Raw genomic sequence first — 20,609 nt, 5'->3', positions numbered from 1 at the left:
GCAGAGGGCATCGCCGCGACGCCACGCCACACTTGCTCTTGGAAGCCTGTATTGCCCACGCGTTCCTTGTCCGAGCAAGCTTTCTCCTAAGTTCTAACTTCGCCAAGGTAAGGGCAAATCGAAACGCGCCAAGGGTCTCAACTCGCTCGCTTGCCCTCGAGGGAGACTCGAAGGACAGCTCAGCGGCGTTCACTTGGACATTAATGCTTTCGCACACACAATTCAGAGCAGCTGCTTAGGTGTCCTCGAATTTTTATTAAGGCGAGACGAGACAGGAACCTGCCTACCCCAAAGTGCGAAGTATGAGGCAAAGAATGCTTTGAAGCAAGCGTGTCACTGGAAGTCAGCTTGTGCTTCCACAAGTTCGTACACGTCTACTACCCTTTGTTATTTGAACGTGCAACCACTTCGACCAAGTTCTCTAATGGATAAGCCATTAAAGTATGATCTTTCCAATGCTATTCTTCGTAGTACACGACGTCTCTACTAGGCAGAAGATAATGCATAGGAAGGTAATCAGTGCGAACAATGGCGCTTAGCCGGAGAGTAGGAGAGAATCTTAGAGAAATGCTTGTGTGTGTGTGTATATATATATATATATATATATATATATAAAGTTTTCCTGATCAATATATAGGAGAGGTATAAGATTGCGTGTTCAGGATGTCCCTGGACAAATTTTTTATCGTTTCAGCTTCAATTAAATATGGCTGTCCATATCCCTGGAGGTATAGGTGCAGCTGGTTCTGGAACCCTAACTGTCATAAAGAAAACAAGACGACTTGCATTTGCAGCTGCTGTGAGTGCACATTTCTTGCACCTATTAAGTACACTAGTACTCAACATTTTATTTCATTTTATTATTAGAATTTTCTTTTGCGTAAACACGCACTGGGCTAACGAAAGTTTGGTCATAACTTACTTTTAAATGCGCCACAGCGCTGCAAACAAACGAGTACACTACACGACGTGAGTTTGTTGTGCAGCCAGTTTAGTTTTAATATTTACAAACAACAAATTGTATCCTGGAGAAAGTGTAGAATGATCACTGGGCGTGCAGTAGCCCCGTGGGTGATTTCTCCACAGTTACTATGTTTAAGGTGCTGCAGCATGTCATTAGAGGACAGACGAAATAAATCTCAATATTTATATTCGCAGCACCTGTGCGCTGTTGATTAAGTTATAGATTTGTGTTTCCGCCACTCGGGAATGTGGTGGCCACGATACACACACGATGGTAATAATTTCTTAATAAAGTATTTCGTTCTTACAACGAATATGTACATATTTGCTCTGAGGTATTATGTAGAATTTTACGAGGACATAATTTCTGTTTTTAATTGAAAATATAACATGGACTTTTACAAAGGGAAAGCACATTTAGCACAGAAGTTATCGAATGCAGCATGTTAGATGACGAATAAGTGAGATGCTGCGACAAAAAAGTTCTGTAACAGTAAGCATGAATTTGCAACCATTTGAAATTAAGTTACAGTGTGAAACAAAGATGACAAAGAGACAAAGATGCATCAATAACAAACTGTTTTGTAGGCTTAAAGGGTGGAGATAGTAATTAAAGTAACAAAATAAAATAAAATAAACTGGGCCATCTGGTAGTAGAGCGTGTAATTGGGCTTACTGATGCATTTCAGCAACTGAAACTCAAAAGCGCTAACAGTACGTCCAAAAGCGAGAATAGACGAACACGGCGTCGCATTCGTCCATTCTCGCCTTGAGCTTGTTCACGATGTCGCCTTCTAGTTTGTAGAAATAATGCAACAATACAGGAACATATGCTTGACATCATTAAGACAAATATGTGAACATAACCACATGCAATAACTATTCCTTTATGAACACATAGATTTACATTGGTTGAATATTGGGCGATAGGTAACGTTGCATCTTGTATGTATTCACAGCGCACACATACTTGAGAAATGGAACAGGAAGAGGGAAAGGGCGTTCACTCCCATGCAGTTTTATTTTCGCTCAAAAGTGAATATATATACTGGCAAAATATATGAAAGAAACCAGGCATGTACCCAGGATTTTTTTCGGGGGGGGGGGGGGCGGGGAGGGGGGGGGCAACCTCCAAGGCAACTTTTCTATGCAAATGAGGGGCGGGTCTACTTTTACTAGTACAAACGGTAATAATTCCCACCACTTGCTACAAAGGTGCGTAAACCCGCAAAACAGAAATGAAATAAGGTGCGTCTCACAAGTACGCCTGTGATATAGACATCCGCTTTACTTAGCAAACCAGGAGCCACATCAAATTGACCTGCGCATGGAAGAAACGCGGGAAGTACACAGACAAGAACAAGTAAACAAACGAAAGCGTAAACTGAAGATTTCTAGTAGTGTTTTTCTAATAAGCTCTGGAGGAATTATAGTGAAATATATATTTGCGGAACAATCACAGATATTTGGAGTCCCTCGTTTACTGCTCTACCAAGTGAAGTGGCAAGCCCCATAGAGTTTCATGCAATAATTCTGGCGGTAATGTCTGCTGGAGCTGCAATGGGGGTGGTTGAACCAGCATGGATATTATGGGAAGTACATGGATTTGCCTAAACGTTGTTCTTCCGGCTCCATACTGTTTCGTAACTTTGTAAACTCGTCATTTTCAACAATGCACTGCGCAGTAAATAAATAAATGAACATTATTAAAATTGTCCTACAGCAGGATTTGAACACAGGACCTCTAGGCACAGACGCCCGATATTGAGACCATTACGCCATGGCAGCGTACATCGACAGGTGGCATATAACGCCCTAATGTACTTATTGCGGGCACGCCAGTGCCTTTAGACGCTAGGTACGTTTCGATTTGGCCACCGCGACAAGCTGAACCGTTGCAATTAATAGCGATTGTTTGTGTTCGCAACATCTTCTGCCCTTAAAAAAGTATACAGTCTCTGAAATTTACGACAATGAATGCATACAAAGCGTAATAAACGAATCCACAAGCACGAAGATCAGACAAATCGTTGTACTTCCCATCATTCCCATGGTAGCTCAAAGATTTAAGCGCCAGAGATCCCTTTAGTACATTGTAGGAAGCTCTATGCCAAAAGTGACTGGTATTGTCATTTGGGAAGTTGCGTAATGATGCGTGGCCGCCGGTCCCGTAGAACCACGAAGAGCGCTACACGGTGTGGTTCTAGACGCACTGCGCCCCCCGCAGAAGCTTAGAAAAACGTCCACATAAGCACAGCAGAGAAGTGCCTACGTCGGGTGGCTCGACTGATAACTGTAGAAGCGCCATTCAAAACACACGGAATCATTCTCCAGATCGGGCGGCGTTTCCTCTACTTTCCCTTTAAATAAAAAGATTTTCATCCATATATATTTTCACGAACAATGTCTAAATTTGTTAATTTTTGCTCTTACTTCCTGTTTGGCTGTTGGCTCGAGGCTCTTTTCCTTACTGTATCGCTTACTTTCTCAATTTCTTCCCACTCTTTTTTTCCCGTTGCCACTTTCGCACGAAAAGTACTGTCCAATTAGGGGAAAAACCATACGATGTGACGGGTGACATTCATATTGCGTATGGGTTCAACGGTTATTGCAGGGTTTGATTGAAATTTTGACATTTTTAGGGATGCTTATGAAACGTAGATCGTTGAAAAGATATCAGTGGGGCCTTTCTAGGGGCAGCACCTTCAGATTTCGAAAGATTAAAATAATGAGAAAGGCGGAAACATTCCGCCATTTTTCAGCTGGGAGAATACCAATCTCTTTCATGCCCTCAGTTCAGTCTCCTTTCCCTTGACACCATCAGCCATCGCGTCTACGCTTCGGCCATAATAATACTGTAACAGCAGCCCAGTGTTGACCGCCGAATAGCTGTCGTCTCCAGATTGATTAGGTGGCGCTGTAGGAGTGGTGGCGTGGTCGGGAGAGGGGAGGGGGGTATGTCTCTTAAATTCGGGGGAGGGGCGCCCCCTCCGCCCTCCCCCCTGGGTACGTGCCTGAATGATACACAATGCATTGATAAATCAACTGTAATGTTTCAAGCAGATGCTAATAGTTGCTTTAAAACCCAGCAAGAAATTCAAATTTATGATTTGACAGCACAATGGAAGGTGCGCTAGTATAGATATCAACCAGCTGATTTATTATTTGAGCCTTGATAATTTCGCAATTTAGCTGGATTGCCTGCTTTGCCATCACTTTGCATTCATTAAAAAGGCACGCAACCGCAGTACGGTGAACGAATGGCAAGGTGACCCTGCACTACACTTTAAAAGTTCTGATGCTGACGCAATCAGTCGTTGATGTGTCTGTCTGTTCGTCCGACGTATCTTTATCCACATGGTTCTGGGTTTGGACATACGACACCCACTACACTGTGGACCAAAGGTGACCTGTGCTTGACAGAACGAGCTGGGACACGTGCGGTGGGGGCGTACACAAATTTGCACAATTTCTGAAATTTCTCAGGGGCTCAGACATAAACTGCCCACTCAGCGTTATTGTTACAGAAACTGAGACCTGGCAAAGGTCAGTGGCTTTGATCCTGCAAGAGAGCCTAATTTACTAGTTATTGAGGGACCCTTTCTCGGTGAACAATTGTAATACAGTCATTGATTCTCTAAAAGAAAATCCCAAAGGCCTTATCTATTCGCCTGCAAGTTCGTGCGCTGTCCAATGTTTTTAAACCTATGCGGCACATTGCGTGCATAGAGCAGTAGAACCTGAATCTTTTTGTCAGCGAGTTCAGGTATGGTACGAAAGTATCTTAGCCGAATCAGCTTCAGCGGACTTTCGGCCACAGCGGGAAGCGACGTTTCAGGGTGACTCGCGTTCACCAACCGGCTTTCCTGCGTGTCAGAAATGCGCTGCAGGGCGCGAGGGCAACATTTATTCAAGGCGTTGACAACGCATAAGTTTGTGATGTTCCTCTTAACTAGCTTAGAATTCGCCATGCTCTATAGCAAAGTGGGCTTTCTTTCCTAAGCTCATACGGAGAGCATAAATCAGTACATTTAGACTACATAGACTGCGTGTATAGAGCTTAATTGAGTGAGATAAATGAGTAAATTACAAACCTCAGTGTGTAATTTACAGGCAGTGCATGAGTAAACTGCAGCGTCTACGAGCCCTCAAATGCGCACCCAAACTGTTCACCTTGGTAAGGCAAGTTGCCCATCAGGACTCCGAGGCGGATTATGGAAGATGTGTTGTAAGTGTTGTAAATGTGGTGTCGCGTTGTCAGGCACCGAATAAAACAGTACCAACGAAGAACATTATGGCCTATTCGACGGCACATTCTCTTGCGCTTTTACCTGCTGGCAAAGAAGGAGGCATTGCTGTGTTACCCGGTGTCTTTTCTCAACGTCTCAAGGCCATACCAGCAGTGCAGTCTCTTTTTAAACTTGGTGATGCGACGCATTTTAGTAAAGTCAAATATCAAGCTATAAAGTAAATAATAATAATAATAATAATAATAATAATAATAATAATAATAATAATAATAATAATAATAATAATAATAATAATAATAATAATGATGGGGTTTTACGTGCCGGAACCACGATCTGATTACAGTGCACGCTGTTGTGGGGGACTCTGGAATAATTTCGATAATCTGGTGTTTTTTATCATGCGCCTGAATCTAAATATAAACAGATCTTTTCACACTTAGCCCCCATCGAAATAGTGCCACCGTGGTTGAAACTATAAAGTTGTGGAGTACTTTAGGTTTTCATAGACTTTCTAAGGTCGTTCACAAAAGCAAAAAGCTAAGCCTCTGGAGGTTTTTACAGCTAAGATCGCCAAAATTGAATGCCCCCTAAGAGTCATCGTTACAGAAAATGACACCTGGCAGAGGTCGGTAGCTTTGTTACTACAAAAGAACGGGATATACTAATTATTCATGAAACTTTCTCGGCAAACAGTTTTCAGACATTCACTGACTTTTTAAAAGGAAATACCAAACACGTCAGACCCTATATATGGGCCTTAAGGACCTGTACTACTCCCTATCTCACGGCAAGCTGCTTTTGTATCTGAAGAATGCGTTGGCCGCTGTAGAGAAAGCTATCCGCACGCCGCTCGCAGTAGCGCGCGCAACTCTCAACCTCAACTGTCATGGCCATTGGTTGAGATTTTCCCTCCCCGTGAGCGACTGCAGCCCAAAAGAAAGACTACCCGGTGAAATGGAGCGCAGCGAGGAGGCCGTCGGCCAACGCCCCGACAAATAATAAATGTCGAGTCTATAGCTTGGGACTCACAGAACTCAGTTGCATTACTTATCGCGCTCGCTAGCATTTCAACAACATGTTTCGTTCATCTGTTTTCCAGATTCGCTCTACTTTCAACAATATCAGCTTCTTAGAACTTCTAATTTCTTACTTGAAATCACCATTCGTTATCTAGAACTAGCGCAATTATATCAAAAAAATGTCAATATGCATTACAACCTGTGTGGCATTCATCCTCAGCGACATTTACTTTTTGCAGATCACGATCGTGTACAGGCAGCTAGGCTAGCTGAATCCGTAATTGCTCAAGTCTACTGTAGTATGGATGAGTTTTAATATTACTTGAATGTGAAGACGGCCACTTTCGTAATGTAGCATTTGATATTTTAGCAACTTACTGACAGCTATTTGCAGCAGCCGCTGCTCTTTACACATGGGTTCCCTGTAAATGACACCCTGAGGTTTCTTAACCTAAAACATTTCTGCTAATCTACTCAGTTATGCTCCATGTATGAGCCAAAGAAGGAAAAAGAAATACCTTTGCTTTAGAGCAGGGTGCATTCAAAGCTAGTTAAACGGAACGTTGCAAACTTATGCTTTCTCAACGCCTTGAATTAATGCTGCCCTGACGCCCTGCCGCACAGTTTTCACACTCAGGTAGGCCGGTTGGTGAACGCCGGTTACCCTTAAACGTTGCTTCCCGCTCTGACGGAAAAGCCGCTGAGGCTAATTCGGCTGAGAGACTTCCGTACGGTACTTGAACTCGCTGAGAAGAAGTGGCTGGCTCTGCTGCCCTATGTGCACAATGCCTCGCATAGACTAGAAAAAGATTGCCCAGCGCCCCAACTTGCAGGTGGTCTTTTCAGCCCGACAGAAGCTTCAGAAGTTGTGCAAGTAGCAGTCCGCAACCCTCGCATGCGCCCCACCTTGCTTTGTCGAGCATAGGTCACATTGAGTCCTCTCCGTAATCGGGATCGTATAATAAATTCGACTGACATAAGGAAATAGGTGCGTCGAACAAGCAAGCAGACGCTTCAACTACCGGTTGTGTGAGCATCACAAGAACGTTTACATTGCAGTGCAGAGTCCTCTCAACAATCAGTGCCGCTACTGCGGTTTCGCACTTTTCTTTAATGAATGCAAAGTGATAGCAAAACGTAGGACACAACTAACTAGCGAAATTATCGAGGCTGAATTTTTAAATAAGCTGGCTGATATGTGTGTCGCGCATTTTCCGTTGCGTTGTCAAATCATGAATTAGAATTTCTTGTCGGGTTTTGACGCAAGTGTCGACACGTGCTTCAATCATGACACTTAATAATATAAGTCGCTAACCTTCTATATTAATCCTTCGGGTTATTTCGTTCTTTTTCGCCACTGCATATATTTAGTTTCGCATAAAACGTCATCCAGTTGGAAGTCAGTGCTCTTTCACTCGTCTTTTTTCTTTTTCTAAGTATGTGTGCGCTATGTACACGTTCAAGATGCTTGTTGTTTCCTCTGTAAATGAATTAGTGGTGGCATTTAGTTCAGCAATACATAAACAGAAATATTGAAACGGTACATGTAGGCTGACAAATACTGCCCTTTGCGGCTTATATGAGAGAAATAAATAATTAAACAAAAATGTAGCGTCCCAATAGATTGTTTCATTATCTATAAACCAAGTGCGGCATAACCACGCACCATAAGTGGCATTTCAAGATATATTGACACGTGTACTTATCTTTATCCGGCGGCCACGTTTCGCCGCCTAACAAATGTTATCGCACAGCGCGGGACGCGCCTGCATGTATCCGAAGTTTCTGGAAGGTTATCGATGCTTCTATCCGGCTGTCTGTTGTCGCCGAACCTTGTGTTATCAGCAAAAGAGTACGCATTTGGGCTGGTTGGTTCATGTGTGTTATCAGATTGTGTTATCAGATTTCATCGCGTGACGCGAATGGTGTAGAACTTTGTGGAAGGCACGCGGGTCCCAACGATTAGTCTGGAACATTCGACGACTGCTGTATAAAAGCCGACGCGCTTGACCCGCTGATCAGATTTCCGACGATCGCCGACCGTGCTCGCCGATATCGTTGTGTGCTATAAGTGTAGGCTGTTTTTGTGGGCACAGGTTCGCCCAATAAAAGTTAGTTTTGTCTTTCACAGTATTGCTACTCTGTGCTTGAACGTCACCACCACGTGACAATATATTACAGAGTATTTGTCTTTGTTGCCATGTGAATTTTTTTAATCACATGATAAATACAGCATTTATATGACGACATTTCTGACAAAAGAAGGTACTTCAGGAAACTTAGAAGAATGGTATTCGAATGTCCCATTAGTGTGCGTGTGTTGGAAGATAGAAAACCGGGCTACCGACATTGTACTTCAGAGTTCGGAGTGCAACCTTCCTGAAAATCTACTGTAGAAAGTAGGAGCAAATTCTCTTGCAAAGTTAGCACCGGAAGGCGATACACGAGAGTTGTGCCACCTTTGTTCGACGCGTGGGGGCATGCGTGAGCAATGCGGAGACAAACGACAGTTGGTCGATCACAGCACGAAACAGCATCTTTTTACAGCAAAGCTGTTAAGGCTTAGTTCCCCCAGGATCGTGTCCATGTCCCGAAGATAGTGCAAAATAGTGCAATGCCGGGCCGCCCCGCGGCGGAGGTGAAGCAGGCGTTAAGCATTCCCCATACGTGGGCCGGTCCCGAAGCTAGTGCAATGCCGGGCCAACCCGCGGCGGAGGTGCAGTTCGCCATTACGGGGCCCACACACACAGCTTCGCTGGACATCATTCTTCACAGTGTGGAAGGGCACTGAGTTTCTTCAACGACTGTTCCCGTAACGTGTTTCCGATGGTAACAAAAAAAAAAAAAAAAATGTTTTGACACCTGCAAGTGCAATAATTCGCGAGACAAGCTCAAGTTTATCTATGTAATTGGACTGCATGAAAGTGCACAATAAAGATGAATAGGAAACAATGTGTCAAGTGGAGCAAATGTTTTTTTTTTTTACTTTTTTGAGAGAGGCAAGCGAAGCACAAGCGGAGCGATTATTACGGAGTATTTATCCGTGGTCGCGTACTGCAGCTCGCGTAGCCACAAACGGAGTACGGCGGGTCCTCTTCTGCAGTACCAAGGCGCAGTATCTAGATTTCTCTCTAGCAGCTCACGCATGCGCACAAGGGTTAGCAAACAAGCTCATATCTCACGTGTCTGGGCGCTTCACAAAACGAGAATAAGCATCTCGGAAGTCACAATAGAGTTCAGAGGTTTGTTAACTGATTGCGACCGATCGCGCATCGGCTAGCAGTGAGTTTAATGGGCTCAAGTGGGTTAACCGCGATACGACGTGGCCGTGGTAGAGAAAGTAGTTTCCCACTCAGCAAGCAGACGGAGTAAAAATGCAATGAACACATCATGCAGCTATGCATAAGGGCTCGTAGTTTCATTGGTCGTATACATCGCAGTGAATATTCGCTTACTAATCACTTTAGCAAACATGGTGTCGCGCTTACACGGGTAAACATTGAGTAGATCTCACTCGATGACCGCGAGCACTCGCTATCACAACACTGGCGCGATGATGGGCGGCAGTAGCGGCGAGTGAATTGCCCATCGGGTTGCCTCCCGCCTCAACGCGAAGTAGGCGCGGGAGAGCACACGAAGCTCTAGGCGAGCGTATACTTATATATAGCCTTGTGTGCCCACAGAAGGATAGGGCGCGCGCTGTCGTCCTCAGCCACACCATTTGCAGCAGCACATGTGCTAGAGGAAACGCCGGCGAAGCTGCCTCCTACCCCCTAGCGCGCGATCACTCCCCCCCCCCCCTCTCCCGCCTTTTGCGCACACAGAGACGCCGCGTATCCGCCCAACCCCATTCTCCGCATGCGCACGCCACCGCACCAAGCCGCCATGCTTTTTTCGGCTCTCCCGCGCATCTAGGGACGACTAAGAGAAATATCACGGCGGTGACGACGCTGACAACCACAGTGCAAATTCACTTTGAGTATCCATATAATTTCTATGGCAATAAAACTGTTATGGAAAACGAATAAGAAAAAGCTCGAACAAATGCTGCAAAGCGACAGCCTACATAATCCGTAGTTCAAGAGATAATTCAGTGAGCTCTTGTCACACCTTTTTTTTAAGTGCCTGTGGCTAAATGTACGTCCGACACTTCCCTTCAACTTTTTTTTACGAGTTCAACTGCTGCATCTACTCCCGTAGCGTCGATGCGAACTTTCACAGAAAGAGAAACGCGTTCTGTTCGGCGTCAATCGACGCAGTACTACGATAATGGGTGTGTCTCACAGAGAGACCAATGATGCCCCGCTACCGATAAGCATAAGTAATTGGTGCAAATGCGTCCATATTGTAGCATCTCGCAATTACGAAGATGTCGAAGTCGAAACTTCGACCCACAAGTTATTAGCAACGTTAACTAACTATTCTGCGAACAGTTATCGCCGCTGATCGCTGTTTCAGTCACCTTAAGTCTTCGTTCCCGAACAGATGTGAGTGGCACTTGTTGTACAGTTTCCTTTGTCGATCAAATAAGTTCTGGATGCTTCTTTGGGAGACTGCTTTAATGGCACCGCTGTGCAGACCACCAATAGAAAATAAATTGGTTATGAGACGTCGTAATTCTTCATACGTTTAAAAGAATTTGCGGCCGTGTTCTGTTATACAGACATCTACTATTATGCTGTTATTCTACATAAATTAGCGAAGGCTGTATGAACAAAGTTCCGCGCAAACGCGATGGAGAATATACGTGCGCTTCGACGGTAACCCGTGACAAATGGCTGAAGCAGGCCCGTACCCAAAAGGGGCGGGGCGGGGGGGGGGGCCAAATCAAGCGGCATACCTCCTACCCCTTCCCCGCCCACGCCACCAACCCTCAGGCACATTCCTAAAGTGCCGCCAAATCAATGTTGAGACTTAACAGCTATTCAGCGGTCAACATTTTGCTGCCTTTTTCACTCCTTTTGGATGGCGGTAGTCATCGGCATCTCTTGGGGTGGGAAGGCCGGTTTTCTTATTGATTCGATGTCCGCGCGATTAACTCGAGGTGCGTTCAGTTGTCATTATCTATTCAACGGCCGCGCCCATCGCTATTGCTTCGCTAGTTCAACCTTCTTTGTTCAGACTGATCTAGGGACCAAGAAAGGGATTCGGTTCTTAGTCAGCTGGTCTGTATGCTCGTGGAACGAGTTGCGGCCGGAGAAAACGCCAATTGCGTTTCAATTTGCCTTTTGCTTCATTATTCCCCCCCCCCCCCCCCCCGAAGAATAATCCTGGGGCGCTATAACGTAAAACTATTCCAAACTTTTCTATTCCAATTCTGCTATCAGCCCTCCACGATTGGTCAGAAACATTTTTCGACCACGCCCACTTCACCTGTCTGTCACGCGACGTCACGAAAACCGCGATACCTCCCCATCTGATATGATGTGTACACACTGATTATGCATGATTTGACAGAAAAAAGAAAAACAGTAATTTCTGATTCGACCCCTTTTCGCCATTAGCCCTCGGCTATTGGCAAAACGTTTTCGGGCTGCCCCCACTTCACCTGCCTGTCACGCGACGTCACAAAATCGCAAGAACTCACCGCGTCAAAGTGACGTGTACGCGATAAAGATGCATTAATATGCCAAACAAAACTGAATTTTCTTCGGAATAGCCGCAGGCTGCCCCGTTCCGAAAGGAATAAAAGATAGCTGCCGCCGATCGCCGAGACGCTGGCTACTCGCACCTGCCGGAGAGCATGGGTGTATTTGCGTATAATAAAACTTCTTGCGTGGCCGTGTAACGTTTTCGAGCACTTTCGGCACGTTTACCACCTCATTCTGCCAACTCTTCTTTGCTGCGGGTCAGTTTTAGCGTCATTCTTGAGCTTCCGTTGCATGCCGCCACGATTTTCGACCAGCCACCGCAAGTTAAGTAAGGGAAAGCCGACCAATCGTAGACGCCGGCACCACCCTCTTCATCCGGTTATCGACTTTCAGTGCAGTGGCTCGGCCCCATTGAATCCCTCTCCACTTGAGCGTTCTCCTCGCCTCTTGTCGGCCAATTAGATACGACAAGCCGCTAAGTGTAGGCAATGTTATTCGTTTTTCAAGCAAACAAAAATGACCTCCTATGAACGAGGAGAGCGTGTGATTGGTCTCTTCAGACAACCCTGCGGGTGACCGCCCGGTGCTTGCGTTGGCGGTTACGCAAATTTGACGTCAGGAGATTGGAATAGAAACATATTGGAATAGTTTTACGTTATAGGGCCCCTGGGTACGTGCCTGGGCGGAAAGCTCGTCCTTCTAACAAAACACGCACTGGCTGTTTTTCTTCTATATGTTACAGAGACAAGGTTAGCATATATCGTGGGTAAAGTTCATAAGAATGAGTATTTGTAAACACAGAAATCATCCAAAAGTCGCACTTTTGCCCGCAAGGGGAGGCATCGATTGCGATGTGAAATTTTGGACAGCTACACGAAGTAAGGATAGTTGTTTTATTGACCATATAAACTAGTAAACATTCGTTTATTAACTAAATTAACAAGCATGATGTCGCGCACGCACACGGAAACCGGAACACATCTCCCTCGATGATCGCAGACACCCGCTGTCAAAACACTGGCGTGAGGAAGAGCGGCTGCATCAGCGAGCGAATTTTCATTCGTGATACCTTCCGCTTCAACGAGAACTAAGCAGTGAGAACACAGCGCACACGAAGCCATCAGCCCTCGGCCCCGCTTGAGTACGTACCCAACGCAGATGTGTTTCAAGATAGACCGAATACATAGCGCAGTAAGAACAACGAACAGGTCCCGACGGGACAAGCGCTGTCCATTATCGACCTTTCCTTTGTTGTTACTACGCTATGTACTCGGCATAACGATGGATCCCCAACATAGCCAAAGCTATTCCCTTTTGAAGATAGGGCCCGCGCTGCCAAGCCCAGCCGCGCCACACTCAGCCGCCGCCGGAGTGGGTACTATGTACTGGCATATTTTTATGTTTCTATGTAACCGTTTCACGCTTACCTGGGTCACAGGGTAGTCAGTGGTGGAATGGGTAGCGCATCGGTCTGCTGTGCGGAAGCAGCAGGGTTTGAAGCCAACCATCGGACCAAATTGGGTAGCTGAGTACGTGGCAATGTGTACATACGTGCTGCTCTTCGACGAACCTTTTTTACGCTGACATGGTCTCAGTAGACGCGGGACTTGGTATGTGCCAGTCGGTCTGTGATGGTCTCCAATGAACCTCTTCGATGCCAATTTGGGACACTCGGTATGTGCCAGTAGGTGTGTGCCGTTCTTCAATGAACGTCTTTGATGACAACTTGGGCAACTAAGTATGGGCCACTGTAAATGTGCCGCTCTACAACGACGAAAAATTGTGATAGAACTCATTTCACGATGATTTTCTACAGTAATGCGTTATCATTGAATCAATAAAGCGACAAAATGTATTGCAATTATCGAAAAGAGTTATGTATGAGGCGTGTACAGCAGCGGGACTCCCCTTTCACGCTTTCTTAAGAACAGCCGACGCCATCTAGCGCCACCACTGCGAAGCATGCGCATGGCCTCATGGCCTCCGAGATTTGCGCGAGCCGGCTGGTTTTATCAATCGCACGGAGAGAGCGGAATGTGAGAGGTGGGCGCTGCCGGCTCCTTCACGCCGCGGCGCTCGCAACCGAGGCATTGGGGAGGCTATCAACCCTCTGGTACTCTTGCCGCGGCTTGGATGAGGCGAGAAAATAATGTTTTTGCGCTGCTTTATGATTTGTTACTGATTTGGAAATGACTGTTCAAGGTGTACGAGGGTCAAAGCGCAAGCTGGAGTCTGTTTATTTTTTTTTTTTTGTGCTGACATGTACTCGCTACATTCTAATGATTACGTAGAAGTGGAATGTCTCTGCAAAATATCGTGATGTGCAGGAAAAGCATTATATTTCGAAATTCGCGGGTTATATAAATATGTTTATCATTTTGTGAGCCAGTTTTAAAGCTAGCTCACGAAAGCCACCAAAGCGGCCAGTTTCAAAGCAGTTTCGCCAGCTGGTATCGGGGCTTGCTTTCTTCTGTGCATTTCACCGTCATGATATGGCATGAAGCAAGACGTAGCACGACCCGCCCACAGAAACCTGCCGCAATCGCCAGTGTCTTATATTGATGTGGACGTGAGAGAGCACTGAGTGCTCAAAATTATTCCGGAGCTCCGCGTTACGGCGTGCGTCATAATTTTGTTGATGAGTACCGCCTTGAGTGTCCATATAATCGTTATCGCAATTATAATTGTTTTCCGAGATTTCAGACGCGTGGTTTAGCTCTGTTGTGGTTTCGGCCTTGATAACAATGCTTTCGATTCTGGTTTACAAAATCGAAAGCATTGTTACAAATCGAAAGGTTTACAAATCGAAAGCAGTGGCCCCATAGAAAACAAACTTTTTTGTATGGGAGCACTGCTTGCTATTTTGTGCCACTCAGAAAAGCGGCTCAGAAAGGGTAACAGAATTGCAATAAAGAGAGCCCTGATCGCATTATTTTTCCAGTATGCTTGAGCTGATTCAGCCTTCCTGGTTCTTCGAGAAGCTCGCTGGCTTTTCCAGTAAAATGTCTGCCATCCACGAGATTATTACGTCTTGTTGTACGGCATGCTTAAAATTGAAATATTAAAGCTCTTGCGCTCCACTAAAGACGACGTATTGAACATTTTTGCAGCCAAAGGTAAACCAGAATCGAAAGCATTGTTATCGAAACCTAAACCAAAACAGAGCTAAACCACGCGTCTAAAATCTCGGAAACCGATTAAATTGCGACAACGAATATATGGACACTCTAGGCAGTGACTTCAACATTTCCTCTCAGTTACGCTGAACGCATTCGTACAAGGCAACAGCGCAAACGCTCAATTTAAGCAGCATGCGCGCGTGGCAAAGAGAGAAGGTCGAGCGCACGCTAACCCTAACTGAACCGACCAAAAACGGGACTTGGCATCGAACATGCACGCTTCTTGCGATGTCATCAGCGCCACCTGGTCTGGCGACGCCTGACCCTACAGCGCCGACGGTGCAAGCGAAAGCTACGCTCGCATTGCACACAATGTTTGGCGCTCGCCAGCGAGGCTTCCCACTGTTGCCTTCCAAACTCCCATCGTCGTGCCGCGGAGGAGCGAAATGTGGAGACGCACTTGTAGGAGCAAAATGAAAATCACTGGGCAGTGAGGGCGGTGAACGTGGCCGTACCATACAGCAACATACCTGCGTAAAGAGCGAACAGTCGAGCCGTTTCGCGGCCGATCAAGTAAGGGTCTGACCACACGCCAGGCAGCGTAGCGATTTGAGCTTCCACTTTACCTCAAAGGTAGACAGCTTTTCATACGTCTACGAGGTCGCGTGCATGCATCTCGTTCCCATACAGACGTTGACGGCGTGCTGGTCATGCGCCGCTGATTAAGCCCACCCCACCGCGCTTTTCCACGCGCTGCCTCGCCCATACGGTCAGGTGTTTCCTTTTCTCTGCAGAGATGTGAGCGGACTTCGGACCTGTAGCGTAGAATTTGAGCCGTGGCACCCGTTTATCATGCAGCCACCCGTTTGTTTATGCACCGATCTTTTCTGGACGAGCATTTTAGTTCCACCGCGTAATTTTCCAAAAGTCATTCGAAATACCTTCAGTTTAAAGCACAGAACTTGTTATATGTGGCTCACCCGCACCACCGCACGAACGTTTCATTTGGCACGGCTCAAGCAGTGTAAGGCGAACTGGGGATCGTTTTGTGAAGAATGTTTACCTCACTGCACGCTGCTTGCGCCTGGCTCGATTCGCAAGTGGCACTTTTACTTGACGAATTACATGCCATTGCTAAATCATTCTTCTTGTAGTATGTGTATTTATCTAGTGTGTGATACAGTATCTTTTTCTGTCCGATTTCCTATGTACATAAGAAATAAAATAAACTTTTTTGTATTGGACCACTGCTTTCTATTGTGTGCCACTGAAAAAAGCGGCTCAGAAACAGTAACAGAATTGCGATAAAGAGAGCACTGATCGCATTATTTTTTCCAGTCTGCATGAGCTGATTCAGCCTTGCTAGTTCTTCGAGAAGCTTGGTGGCTTTTCCAGCAAAATGTTTGCCATCCACGAGTTTATTGCGTCTTGTTGTACGGCATGCTTAAAATTGAAATATTAAAGCTCTTGTGCTCCACTAGAGACGACGTATTGAGCATTTTTGCAGCCAAAGGTACACCAGAATCGAAAGCATTGTTATCGAAACCGAAACCAAAACAGAGATAAACCACGCGTCTAAAATCTCGGAAAATAATATTAGCGATCTGACCAGCCGTTCAGGGCGCTGGCGGCAGTGCAGTAGCTCGGCCGCAGGGTCGTACGGGAATGTCCAAACTTTACAAGTAGGTTTCTCTATGGCCGTGCGTCTAGCCGCAGGGCCCTGGCTGCTGGGACGGCTCTGGAGAGGAACTACAGGCGCGTACGTGAAGCTCGTATGTGTGTGTGTGTGCGCGCGCGTGTGTGCAAAGGACGTGTGAAGTTCACAGTATACGTGCGAGCGTTCTGCTGCCGATAAGGCGGCGGTGCAAGTTGCTTTGGATAAAGGTTTTACGTTGCCGCCGTCGCAACTATTTTAGCGATGGCTTTTTTCCAATTCACCATACAGTAATAAAATAATCGGAGCATTTATTTTTTGCTTACGACTCGCTCGGACTCAGACTCAGCAAAGTGTCTACTCAGCGAGCTTCACACTCACGGGTTAGTGTAAGCTTGAGTGAGTGTAAGTGAGTATGCTGACCTATGCCATACTTTCCGTTCCCCTTTGAGCTCAGCGCTTTAGTTCGCAAGGTAGTCCTGCGACAATAAATCTAAATGAGGAAAGGCACTCTCTCCAGAATTCCTATCTCGAGATGGCATCGACCCAGCTGCTGGTGTGACCCGTTTCCTCATGAAATTTTTTCCAATTGTAATTGGGGTTTTAACAAGTGGGCTCATTCCCGCATCAACTAGCCTTTCAGCAGATGCTATTTGCTTTTGCTAAGCTTCTGGAAGCACATGCAGGATCGAAACGATTTGCGTAGATACAGATAATGGAAATATCAATATAATAGAATAAGCCACGAGCGGATGTCAGGAATCAGAATGCTTTAGGATCTTTCACAGCTGCAAGCCGTCATTGCACAGTGATCATCGAGGGCGACAGCTGACGACCCCGATGGCTTTAGCTTTCAAACGGGATTCTTATAACACAGAAAGCAGCCCTGTTTAGTTTTTCCGTACCTCCTCAATATCTGTGTGCGATCAAATAATAAGGTGTTGTTTCACGGAATGAGGACCACAGAATGCATCAGCGACCACAATTAGCCCAGTTTCCATCCAAATGTCTCTTGGGCATAAAAATACAACAGAATTACTTCACACATCAGGATATGTTATGCTGAGAAGAAGCAGACATCAATAAAATAACGTAATACTAACACAGAAAAAAAAGGTACATTCTTACATTGATCTAATTTCAGAAAATAGAGCTGTGATGTGCTTTACTTCGTAAACGCGGCCAAATAAATGCATTTCGAATATCCGGGCCCTGCTGCTTCCCCTTGGTTGTGAAAATGCTCTGCAAAAGGCAAAAAAAAAAGAAAGAAAGAAAGAAAGAGGCCATGCGCACCTTGAGATCTCGCGCGGTCTGCCGTCTACCGCGGCCCCCGCTGGCGCCATAGTAGGCGTGCTAAAGTCTTTAGTAGATCTCGGCTAAAAGCGCCCTCTTGAGGTAGCCGGGTGCGCGCGACGCATTACACTTTTTTTCTGGGGAGCGCGGCGAATGGGACGACCGGAGCAAAGCCAGGCGGCGCGCGCAAATCTCGGTATCCACCACTGGAAAAGCTGGCGCCACCATCGGCGTGACGTGCTATTAGGGATCACGTGGACATAGCGGCTGCGTCGGCTGCTTCGGGAGCGCCGAAGCGAGTTGAAAAGGAGAGTTTAAATTCCCTCGTACGCTGCGGTCCTCATTTAGTGGCGAGATTTTCCCGCTTCGAGTGTCTCCTTTACAACACTTGAAAGCACTACAATAGGTAGTGGCTGCCTTTGAAGGAGAGCAACATGGTAGGCTACTGCTCTGTGCCGCAGTGCCGGACGTACGCAATGGAGCCCGGTGTCAGCCTTATTCACACGTAGCCGCAGGACAAGAAGCTGCGTGAAGCTTGGCTCCCGAAACATAAAACCGGCAAACAGTCATCGGCTACAACTCGGGTATGCAGCAAGCACAGACGCGAGGAAGATTTCTGCTATGCCGCCGGGTCTGCGATGTTCGGAAAACGCGCACTGAGACGCTCGCCCGAGTCCGCTGCCCGATTAATGTCATGACGGTTTCGTCTATGAACTTGTCGATGCTATAGATACTGGCAAGTTTACTGGAGTGGAAAGGGAGCGGTAAGAAGCACATTAAAAAAAGCATGGCATATGGTCATGTTTGTGTTATGAATTAATGCACTGCATTACAAAAAAGAAACAGCGGGAAATCGCACGCTGCGAACACCGATAAACATACAGTGCGACGCAACTCGAGAAATAATATTGAAACGTCCAAGAATTTAGAAGAAAAAAAAAAAAAGATTGAATCGTCGCGACGGCACATCACAGTCCCCGTAGGCGTCGAAGTCTCTACAATGAAATTATTTTTGAACAGCTCTGATAGCTACCACGCAACAATGGTTGCTTGTATTCTGTCAAATGCTCATATTCTGCGGCATAAAGCTCACGGCACGGTGCGAAAACGCGAACGCGGCGAAAGCGAAGCTGCGCGGTCAAGCATGCAGACGCACAGTCGGTCGCTGGGAAATCTGTGCGATCGCTGCATTGAGGCTTCATTCTATTCGCTTCATTTAGTTATACAAACACTATAAGAACATATTTCACATAGTTTGCTCTCAACGTTTACCTACCTTTCACGTAAGAAGCCGGTTTCAGGAGACTCCATCGCGGCGACCGCGCGCAGTGGCATTCACTGTACGTATTCGGTAAAGTGATAGCGTCTGTAAACTATTCTGTGCTTTTAGTTTGCCCAAGATTATTATTTAGACAGTAAAAAACTTCTCTCGTTTCGGAAGTACTTACAGAAATGTCTGGGAGAGCTCACGCCTGGTGTTTTCAGTGAGTGCTGACAGCAAAACCTATGAGGAGCGCGCCGCGTGAACCCTCATACTACGCCAGCGAGGCCCTTCCGATAGATGGCGACTCCGTAACTCCTCGCCGCCAATAGTCGGATACAACTTTAGAAAAAAGGGGGTGTTTGCTCCTCCGAGGCGAAGGCACACGAGCACCCACCAATGGGCGCGCACTCTGGACTAACGTCATCAGCCGGACGGCCGGTGAGCCGCCGACGGAGAAGATGGCCGCCCGCGCTTCGAACTGGGCGAGGTCGCGTCAGCTGTGTGCTTCAGCCCCTCGTCAGAGTGAATTCCAGAACTGCTTGTGATGGTCTGTCATGCCGGAAATATTACTACGAGCTTACGATGCGGCATTTGTGCCACGTGCGTTTATTCTGAGCCGTGATCTGGCGAAGGAAGATTGCAGCGAGCATCGCTGGCGCTGCGCTGCGCTTTGCCTGAAAACAGGATCCCGCGGCGACCGCTACGAACACACATCCTGCGTGTTTGTTCCATGTTGTTTTATTTCGCTCCCGAGTGACGTTACGACGAGAAAAGTTTTCCAAAGACTGGTGTCTACTGTTAGCGGCGGGTGTTCGTGTACTGTGTCGCCTCGTTTTTCGTCGGACGGGGTGAAGTGATGGAGCAAAACCATTCTCAGGAGACATCATAAGAATGTACGCGCATGAAACAAACCTACGGGTGTCTCAACAGAAAATATTTGTAGAAGAAGCCTTCAACGCATAGAATTGTCGCCATCTACTTAGCGTGAACGATCATTGTCAGCAGTGAGATAGCCGAGCGTCTAGCGACGGTGTTCGAGCGTTGCGTAGCACCGTCGATTGATTGCCATCCACCAGGGCTCACTGCACGCGCAAGCTGTAGAATGCGTGGTGTGAAATCGTGAAAACACACAAACAAAAATATATATAAATTTTATATTATTTAAAACCAAGAGTGGTTATTTAAAACAATGAATGAAGCATTTTTGTACCTTCCTGCCTCGACCGTATTCTCGCCGCAGGTTTGTAATGGTTGCGATAAATGCATTGTTTTATATAAGCACTTTTTTTAATAGCAACTGATTCATTTTACGCTTGGAAAACGAGTAGTAGATACGCTGTGTACATGTAAACAAGCGCAAAAGCCATGCAGAGCTGCTCTTTCTACTTTTGTCACTTGCAATGAAGCTAAAAAGCAGACGACGGGCAGCGTTGTAGAAGGCACCGGGTTGTTTTTC

The 20,609-nt window shown here is 46.3% G+C and overlaps 1 long non-coding RNA gene across 1 annotated transcript in view; it reads left to right on the top strand.

Annotated features, from left to right (window-relative positions):
- The window catches only part of LOC129383500 (uncharacterized), a 78,146-nt gene that overhangs the window by 44,657 nt on the left and 12,880 nt on the right, over nt 1-20,609 (top strand). Inside the window, exon 4 of the long non-coding RNA XR_011896267.1 lies at nt 695-799. This is a non-coding gene — a long non-coding RNA (uncharacterized lncRNA). The remainder of the gene's footprint in view (nt 1-694; nt 800-20,609) is intronic.

Source organism: Dermacentor andersoni, chromosome 8 (assembly GCF_023375885.2).
Source record: "Dermacentor andersoni chromosome 8, qqDerAnde1_hic_scaffold, whole genome shotgun sequence".
Taxonomy (NCBI): domain Eukaryota; kingdom Metazoa; phylum Arthropoda; class Arachnida; order Ixodida; family Ixodidae; genus Dermacentor; species Dermacentor andersoni.
The sequence above is the reverse complement of the archived record's forward strand: the minus strand, read 5'-3'. Positions and strand labels throughout refer to the sequence as shown.